Below are 9220 nucleotides of genomic sequence, written 5' to 3'. Positions count from 1 at the left end.
TGTTCAGCCTCTCCCTATGTCAGACCCATCTCTTTCAGCTCAGCAGTCACATTTCTCCACCATGTTGTTTTGGGCCTGCCTTGTTTGTGTTTTCCAGGTGGTGTCCATCTTTGACATGTGGATCTAGTCCATTCTTTGGACATGCTCAAGCCATTGTAAGCTCTGGCATCTGAGCTTCAGCGCCACACTCTGGCTCTCAGTCTTCTTGTAAATTTCTTCTCGTAAAGTTCCTCATTTGTTCTTCTTTTCCAGTTGGTGGAGAACAAAACAGAGCTAAAAGGAGAGTGAAGACTCATCGTCGTTGGTCAGGTGGTCAAAAAAATCTGAACCAGAACCAGTTAACGCAGGGTTAAACTGTAATTAAACTTCGGTGCATGGATGCACAAGATTTACTTCCTGGTGCTTGTCTTAAAAAATGTATGTAAGTTTTACTCTTCATACAAGATTATTTGACACATAATTATTAATTTATATGCCCTTCAGCTAAAACCACATTGGGCTTTATTCCACAGTCCTTGAGTCCACTGGCCTTAGTGCTGTGAAATAAACTATATTTAGAGTTACTGACTTCTTACTCCTATATTTCCCCTTGAGTACTCTTTTAGGTTTGTTCTCTGCAGGCCAGCATTCCTCAGAAAATCCTTCTCTCAGCTGTCAAGGTAGCACAAACATCTTATGTTTCTGTAGCTGCAGTATTTATACTTGTTTAACTCAAAGGAGGGATGGATATTATGAAAAATGGCCAAGGGGAGAACAATTTATTTCCTTACTTATGGAGTTTTATTATTTAATGATGTAAGGAATTAAATGGTGCACTGTTCCATGAGTGCTGTATAATAAATAAATCGAGTGTTTGAGACAAAGATGAATAATTAAATACATATAAAATACAATTCTGTCTTTTAGTATCCCAGAATCTCACTAATATGGTACATCTAGTTGAGTTGGTTTAATGGTGAAACTTTCTTTTACAAAGTACATTCTGCGTAAGCAGCTCAGCACCTCTGCTGTTAAAGAAAGTCCTTGGTGGTTTTGGCTTGATGATGTGCTCCAGACGGCTGAGTGGTGAAGTGGCCTTGGATCGCCTTGTAATTCTAGTGCTGCTCCCAAATGGCGTTTGTGTGTGGAATTATGCAGCTGGCATTCACGTATTTGTCTAGTGAGCTACTTCAAATTCATAACTAGTTTGAAGTATCACTTGTAGGATTGAGCTAATGAAGAAACTGCATTAAATGTATCTTTACTGTGGCAACCTTGGCTCTCCCATCTACAGCACAAAGCAGAACAATTTAATCGTCAACCAAAATATTTCTTAAATGCCCTCCGAGGGGGACCAAAACAATAAATTAAGTGTTTGGCATTGCAGTGGGAGTGGTACACATTCCTACAATAACTCCTCCCATGGACTGTATACTCCCCCCCAATCCCTGTCACTAAGCAACAAGAGAGAGAGGGGGGGATCAAGAGTCCTAATCCACTTCTCACTGATTTTAGACAAGATACATGATTACAAGTACGTGGTGACCTTTTTGATAGCTGAGAGACCTTTTGAGAGCATAATCGCTGTGTAAATTTAGTTCTTTAGGGCAGAGGAGCTGGCCAAAGATCATGAACGTTTGAAAATAAGTCACTGTTGAGACTAACAAAAGAATCACATATCGCTATTTGGTCCGAAGATGTTGCAACAGAGGCTACCAGCAACCACATCTTGCAGATAAAGTTGCAACTAATTCATCTTTTACAAAATTAGATTACTTCACCATTGCCAGTAGAGTGACATGAAGCGACTCTTGGTATGTTATTACAGTACAGGGCCAGTAGAGGGCTCCCATACTAGTTGCATAGCCGGGGATTAGATAGAGTAGTAGGCTGTGTTTATGACCATAGCCAGGAGAGGACCATAAGTTGGTCATGTTGTAATGTTATATTGTGGTTCCTGCAATACAACCTGTTCAATAGAAGTTGTAGTCTCTGCATCTGATCATTGATATGCCAGTGTTGCTAGTTGCACAATATGACGAAAACATTGATGTTGCACATTGTTCCAAGATGTACACAAAAGATGTAAACAATCGATCACACATATGTACGCACCTAAGTTTAATACGTTATAACGTTGTGCCGGGGAAAAGTGCAGCATCAGCCAAAATAAAGAAGAAGAAGAAGAAGAAATTAGCAGGTTTTCCCTGGTCTCACTTTTCAATTGAGTCAATTGACTGGGGATTGAAAGCAGATCCCATTCATTCCCATTGCAGACAAATGCCAGATGTCAGTGGGTTTTAGTGGGTTTTTTACCAGTGGAAACAGGGCTTAGTGATTGTGCAGCACCTGGAGGTTTACAGCACAGAAACTGGAAGGGTACAATACGGCACTATTACAGTATAAACAGTATAGCTTTAAAGATGTCTATCTTTGTGGGCTACTGTTATTGCACCACACATCTTAACGCTGATGATCTCAATGATAATAAGGAAAAAATATGTTGTGCTCAATTTTATGTTAACATGTTATGTGCAACATTAACAATCCTCGGAGGATGAGAAGCAGCAGGAAACATGCTGAGCGAATGAGAAATGGCTATAATATTCAACTGGCTGAAATTGCACCAGGGAGGCAGGAACCATGCAGTTATGATACACGTCGTCACCACTGAACCAAGTGAGGATGTCAGTTCTTTACTTTTTCTATTCCATTTTAGATTTTTTTTTTTTAAAGTAGGTAATGTAGGTAGTTTAGTGGTTTACTTAGTTTGAAAAAACACTGCGTGATCTACCTGAGGAGAGAAATCCACACAGCCAGCAAACATCCGCAGGCCTCTGTGGCTCAGACATGTTGCAGAGGGACAGGAGGAGGAAGCACCAGCTCATTCGGGCTGCCAGCCAGTGTCCCCCAGGCTACATGAAACACTGATGAACTTGATAGATTGGTGAGAGCGCCAGGAGGTTTGGGCCGAGCGGAGCGCTAACCCAGCTCTAGTGCCGGGAAGAAAAAATAAATCTGTCTGACACCGGGCGAGTGAGAACGGCTCCACACCGAGCCTCCGTCCAGAGACTCTGGCTTATCAAGGAATAATCAGAAGTTCGATTGCATTTGAGGATAAATATGTTGTGTGTCGTCATTGTCATGGTGAGGAATGGATTTCATTGAGGGGGTGGGGGCAAAAAATAGCTTCTGATATAATTTCCTGTCAAAGCAAAAGAACAGAAATATGGAAAGATATTCATTATTTTTTTGGACTTTGATTGACGTTGAAAATGTTTTATTATTTCAGACCTGCCTCAGGAAAGACTTGAATAACAAATGAGGAGGAAAGCATCAATACCAGGCTTCTTATTTATGACTCGCAGACACGGCAACATTAAATGAGAAATCCCTCTTACAATGCAATTATACTGTACATGTACTGTGCAGCACGTCAAATATGTGTGCTTCTATATCAATATATAGAGACAAAGCCATATATCACCTGTCACTGACGGCGTCTCGCCTAATCCCAAGGTGTTATTTGGCAGCGGTTTTAATCAGCCAAGGTAAATGCTGTCTCTAGATCCCCCAGGGGGTGCACGGAGGGAGGATGTGGGGAGGGGGGAGGGTGCAGGCAGTGACAGTGATGTGCTTCCCTCCATTAGCCAATCCCGGCGCGTCGGAGACAATGCCAAATCTCCTGATGGAATCTCCACAGTGACTCAGACTGGCTCCATACATGCAGCCGGCCATCTCTGTCATCGGTCTTCCCAAATGAAATATAATGGAGAAAATGGCCAATGGGTGATGGAGACCGATTCAAAAGAAACATGAGTGGTAATCAATATGGCTCCCTGTGCAGCCAAGCAACATAAGACTCCCTGAAACCACCCACTGCTTACCCCAGGCTAAAGATGGGTGCCATCACGCTGCCTGTATGTAATTTATGATGAAGGTGTCACTCAGAGAATGATACGCCACGGCTGAGAAGGCTCAGCTCATAACGAAAATAAGAGCTTCTTTGTCCTCGCAGAGGAAAAACAGAGTTGCTCTCGCTGTTCAATTCTGTTTCGTTTACGAATTGTGATGATGGATTGATCTGAGGTATTCCATAAAAAGTTAGAAGTGAGAAATGCTTTCAAAGTGGCACTGAATGACAAATGATACGGATGAAATGTCTCCAGGCCTCTGTTGTAGAATAGTTTTCATTTCAATTTACAGCATTTATTTATAGGAACATTTTTGGCATTTTGGGAGAAAGACGATTTATACCACTGTCATCTCATCTGTCTGTTTGATATTAAACTACAACCTGCAGCCTTCTGTAGTTTATTTTGTATGCAGTAAACAAATGCAAAACAACATGTTAATTGGTGGGTTTAAGATGTGCTAATTAATAAGATGAATTAATTGACCACCCCAATTTCCACTCTCTATGCTGAGCTAGTATAACTTCACCTCTACGTTTCGGCTGAAGTGTCTCACCATGGAAATTCAAAAAATTCCTTTAGAACGCAGTGCTGGGAGGCGGGGTTAAGACACACCACCCCACCCCAACACAGAGACATTTCAACCACTAACACAGGTGGACGTTACCAGGCTGAACCACTGGCACAGAGCGGTCAGCCAGCGGTTCAAACGGTGTGCCTGTGTGTGTGTCTCTGGGTGTGTGTTTGTCTGAGGGACACTTGGGAGCCATTGCTGGTGGCAGGGTTCGCCCAACTTTGATTAGAGGCTGTAAACTTTTTCATTGTCATGACGTAGAGATGTCAGATGGTTGACTCTACGGAAGCGTTGGCGCTGCAAGGTCCAAGACGGTTTGAAACACTAGGTGGCGTTGCATGCCCTGTTTGGCCCATGCCTGTTGATTTTTTTATGTAATATTAAAACCAGCATTAATGTGTTTCATCACAGGAAAGTTTACAGGTCTCTTTAATCTTGACTAACTCTGTGCAAGAAAACTAATCAGCATGTTTCCTAAGATTCAGAGTTCAGCTACAGGTCATGGACGTTTTAACATTGAAAATGCAGCTCATTAAATTTGCATGATTTCTTATTGAATTCAGTTTTTAGCACACAATTCACACTTAGTAATGAAACATAATGTCTCACTGTAATGACTTGCATTAGCTGCAGCCTATAATTACTCACACGGTATTAGTGACTAGCAGGAAGTGTTGCCAGTGATTTCCTCAACTTTCTTCGCTCTAAAGATAAAAGAGACAAAGACTCGAGCGAGATGACCCCAATGTGTCTACAGAAGAACCTCAGCAGAGCTGACTGCTTCCTTATCAAAGACTGTCTTATTTCTTTTGAATTGCACATGTAAGGAGGCTTGTAGGCCAGCATGGATGCCTACAGGTAACCAAGGCAACTCAGCAGCAACAGAAAGCAATGATCAATAATGAATATGTGGCAGGTCATAGCTCAAGAGCAGGGTAGTGGAGGGTGAAGCATAGTTTTCTGTATCCACATGGGGTGCATACAAATGCTCTTCATCTCACAGTCAAAGACAAGAAAAGGATGTTGATATGCTTAAGTTCTTAGAGGTTAACTGTTCCTCTTTTTCCAGCACGCAGACAACAGGCCTGCCATGACAGCAGTCCAGGAGGGGCAACGATAGCAGATGGGAGGTCGGAAGGGGGAGAGCGGAGCTGAAATTTTACATTCACTGTCAGAAATCGTTTGTTTGTGATGTATAGTGTGGCGGAGAGGAGGGAATCATATGCGAGGAGTGTCTCAGCCAACAAGTGCTGAGAAGTATATGTATACTGACAGTGCGCTCTGACAGCGTCTACCCAGCAGGCTCCACTTCATCTGCACACTGAATGTGTTCTCCTTTATTTATCCGTTCATTTCCATATGGCCAAGTGCTGTCACCGTGATGAATGGGAGCTGGAACTGGCCAATTGTTTTCACTCAACTGGACAAATCTCACACACTCTGAGTTGAAACGTCCTCCATGTCAGAGGAGCTCTGCCATTCTTGTGAAGCCCCACGTAGCCGCCGCCATCCCTCTCACAGGCACGCAGACATTGATGCCGTCGCCGCCGCCTCCACCTCCACCTGACTTCCCTGGGGCTTTTCCTCATTAGGATCTACCTGAGGAATTCAGGCTGTTTGCTTGAATTTCATGTCCACATGTCCGAATGCTTTATGCCAAGGGGAGAATTTGAGGTGAGTGGCGAGGGCGTAATCATTGTGGATGTGTGGAGGCGGTGTGTGCTGATGCAGTTGTTGCTGTGTTGTTTGGACTTCTGAGAGCTTAGGGGCCAGTTAGTCTTCTGAAGCTGAGGCTCATTTTGACAGTCTGAAAGATTTCTGAACTTATACGACATCATATTGACAAATTCTTACTGTACATGATTATATTCTAATAAATCTTGACGCTTTCAACAGGCTTGTACTGTGTTTATGCTACATGAATGAAATTCAAGTTTGACAGGTTTTTTTTCACTTTCTTTAACATGTGAGATACAGTGTTTTTCAACATTATCTCAAAGAATAATTCCTGGATCTTGGTGAACAATATTATGTATGTTCAGGGGACAGATATTTATGTGTGTGCATTTATGAGTATTCCATAAGGGGAATATTGGACCTTGGCGGAGGTATGCACTGAGTGCTTTAGTTATTTATACATTTTGGTTTTTATAGAGTTCAGAGAAAATGTGATGTTTTATTCTGTAACTTTAAGGATAGTCAGTGGGAAGATTTTTCGATTCTGGATCAGAGCCAGCTTTAGCTGTTTCCCTTCTTTTGGTCTTTATGCTAAACTATCAAAAACAACACGATATTCTAAAAACACACTCTATCACATTAGAGGTCAAAGACATTTCCACAAATCAAACAATTAATATTCTTTCCCTCCACACTGATGATTAATACATTGGTGCATGATTTAATTAGAGTTTGAGAGTTACTCAGTTCAAAAACTGTTTTTAAAGTCAGACTATGTAAAAATATCCGAGGCCAATGATAGGGTTAGGGTTACATAATTGTCAGAGGTGTAACAGAGAGTAAAGATCAGAGTTGGATGACTGAATAAAAATAGAAGTGAAGATCATGAATGTCAGCATGAATCGTCTGAATCATCCAATCTGTCAAACCACTACTGCTGCTCTATTTAATGATAGTTAGAATAATCACATACTCGGTAATATGTATAATTAATGCAGTATACAGAACAATTGGCCTTTGACCTTCTCCAGTGCATCTATGACGCAGGCTATTCATTTCCTCAGAGATGATGAACACTCAGTGAAGCTGTTAAGTCAACCTGACATAAACTGAATCTATGCCCATTAAATGTCAAAGGACGTGTTGCATGAGCATCATCCTTTCCTTTTCTGAACGACTGTAACATTCAAACTGAGAGATTTGCACAGCAGCTGCGAGCATGTGGATGTGAGCCGGAGCACGAGCACCGAGCATGTCAGTTGAAAAGTGAGGGGCCAGCAGTCTGTCACTGATGACAGGCGATAACACGTTTCCATTCTACATGTAGGGAAGAAGAAAATGTTTACGATCCATCGAATGTGACAATCTGCACATCTGCCATCAGCGTGTCCAGCCTGGAGAAATGAAAACTGCTACTCTTGGATGATGTTCACCATTTTGAAACTGACACCCTGACAGTTGCTCTGCCTGGGAAACCTGTACCTCTATTGTAACATTGTGTTTTGATTTAAGACAACTGTTAATGTAATTCTAATAATTATTATTTAGCTTCTCTCTCTTATCATCATTATTATGTTTAACGTCATATGCTTTAATGACAGTGGCTAATTGCGTTCCCATTGTTGACCTCAGAGATGTTGATTAGTGAAGTGAACACTACCCACGGCTGTCATCATTATTATCCTGCTGTCAAACAGTATAAAAACATGTCTTCTGTTGTAATAGTGTGAACATTTTTATCTGCAACAAATTTCCAACCCGATGATTCACCAAAAATGATTTTTCTCCTCAGGACCAACAAGTCTGAGATCAGCTCAGGCTATTTGCACGAGTGGATTAGCCACAGGGAATACATCTTCCTCTCACCTGTCTCGGATGATGGAGCAGAAGGAGAAAACAAATTATCACAGGGTTTTTTACACTGTTTTTTCTTGCATTATCAGTGTCTCTGTAACCATGGTGAGGCTTGTGAAGTTGTGGGTATACGGAAAGCTGTCAGTCTGCAGTCTACAGCTGTAATCTTCTTTCTCTGGCGATGTCAGTGGATTGTCGGCGTGCGTGAGTTACCTTGGCAGGATGAACAAAGAGCGCGGGATGCCCGAGGAAGCCTCAGCACCGTGTGAAATCCCTTTGTTGAGCTGTATCGAGTCTCACCCAGACATTGGCTCTTTCATGCATCCCTTGTCTGCTCATCCCTCTGTCTTTTTATCTTTGCCAAATGACAATTATAGGCTTATTTCACATATAATAGACATGAATCATTTATATTACATCGCCGAAAAGTTGGCAGCTGATCGGTGCCAGAAAAGGGCAGAAAAGGACAGAGAATAGCAGTCTAGTTGTGGTATGGAGAGTGCATACAGTACATTGTGTTTTTATACCTGCAACTATTAATGCGTTTTTGAAAACACAGTAACTGCACGACTGATAATCACCAGTTATCAGGGTTTATAAGATGCAACTAGTGCCTTTGTTAATGCTTTATCAGTTACAAGCCATTAATATGAACAACTGTTGAGTTGAGCTGTGAAAGAGCCCTCTGTGTGTTTAATCCATTTTCTTTGGTAATATTGCACTTCTAAATGCTGATAATCAGTTAACATATACTTTGAGGGTTTCACTTTTTCTAATAACCTGATAAGTCAATATGTACATCTTAATGAGCTGTTAATAAAAAGATGTAATCCATGCCTGTTTTTCTAAAGGGTAAATTATTTAAGGATCCAAAAGACAACCTACAAAAGAAAAGCATGAATTCCTGTCACCTGGCAACAGAAAATGTTGATCAAAGTAATCGCATATCCCTGACATAAAAATCATATGAAAATGATTTAATAGCTATGAATAAAGCCAGTACTTAGACTTATACACTTGCACTTAACTTCCTATACCGAGCACATTGTCATGCCTCAAAGAGATCACTATCTTCCTTATAGACAGAACTCAATTACTACAGAGTGGACTAAAAAGACAGCCCACATATGGTGAAAAGCAAATATAATCATGTGAGCGCTCCGATGCCAGCACTTAAGTATTTTTTTCTTTAAATCCTCTCCGTTCCTCCTGCTAACAGGGA

Source organism: Hippoglossus hippoglossus, chromosome 9 (assembly GCF_009819705.1).
Source record: "Hippoglossus hippoglossus isolate fHipHip1 chromosome 9, fHipHip1.pri, whole genome shotgun sequence".
In the NCBI taxonomy this organism is placed as follows: Eukaryota; Metazoa; Chordata; class Actinopteri; order Pleuronectiformes; family Pleuronectidae; genus Hippoglossus; species Hippoglossus hippoglossus.
Note: the sequence above shows the minus strand (reverse complement) of the source record.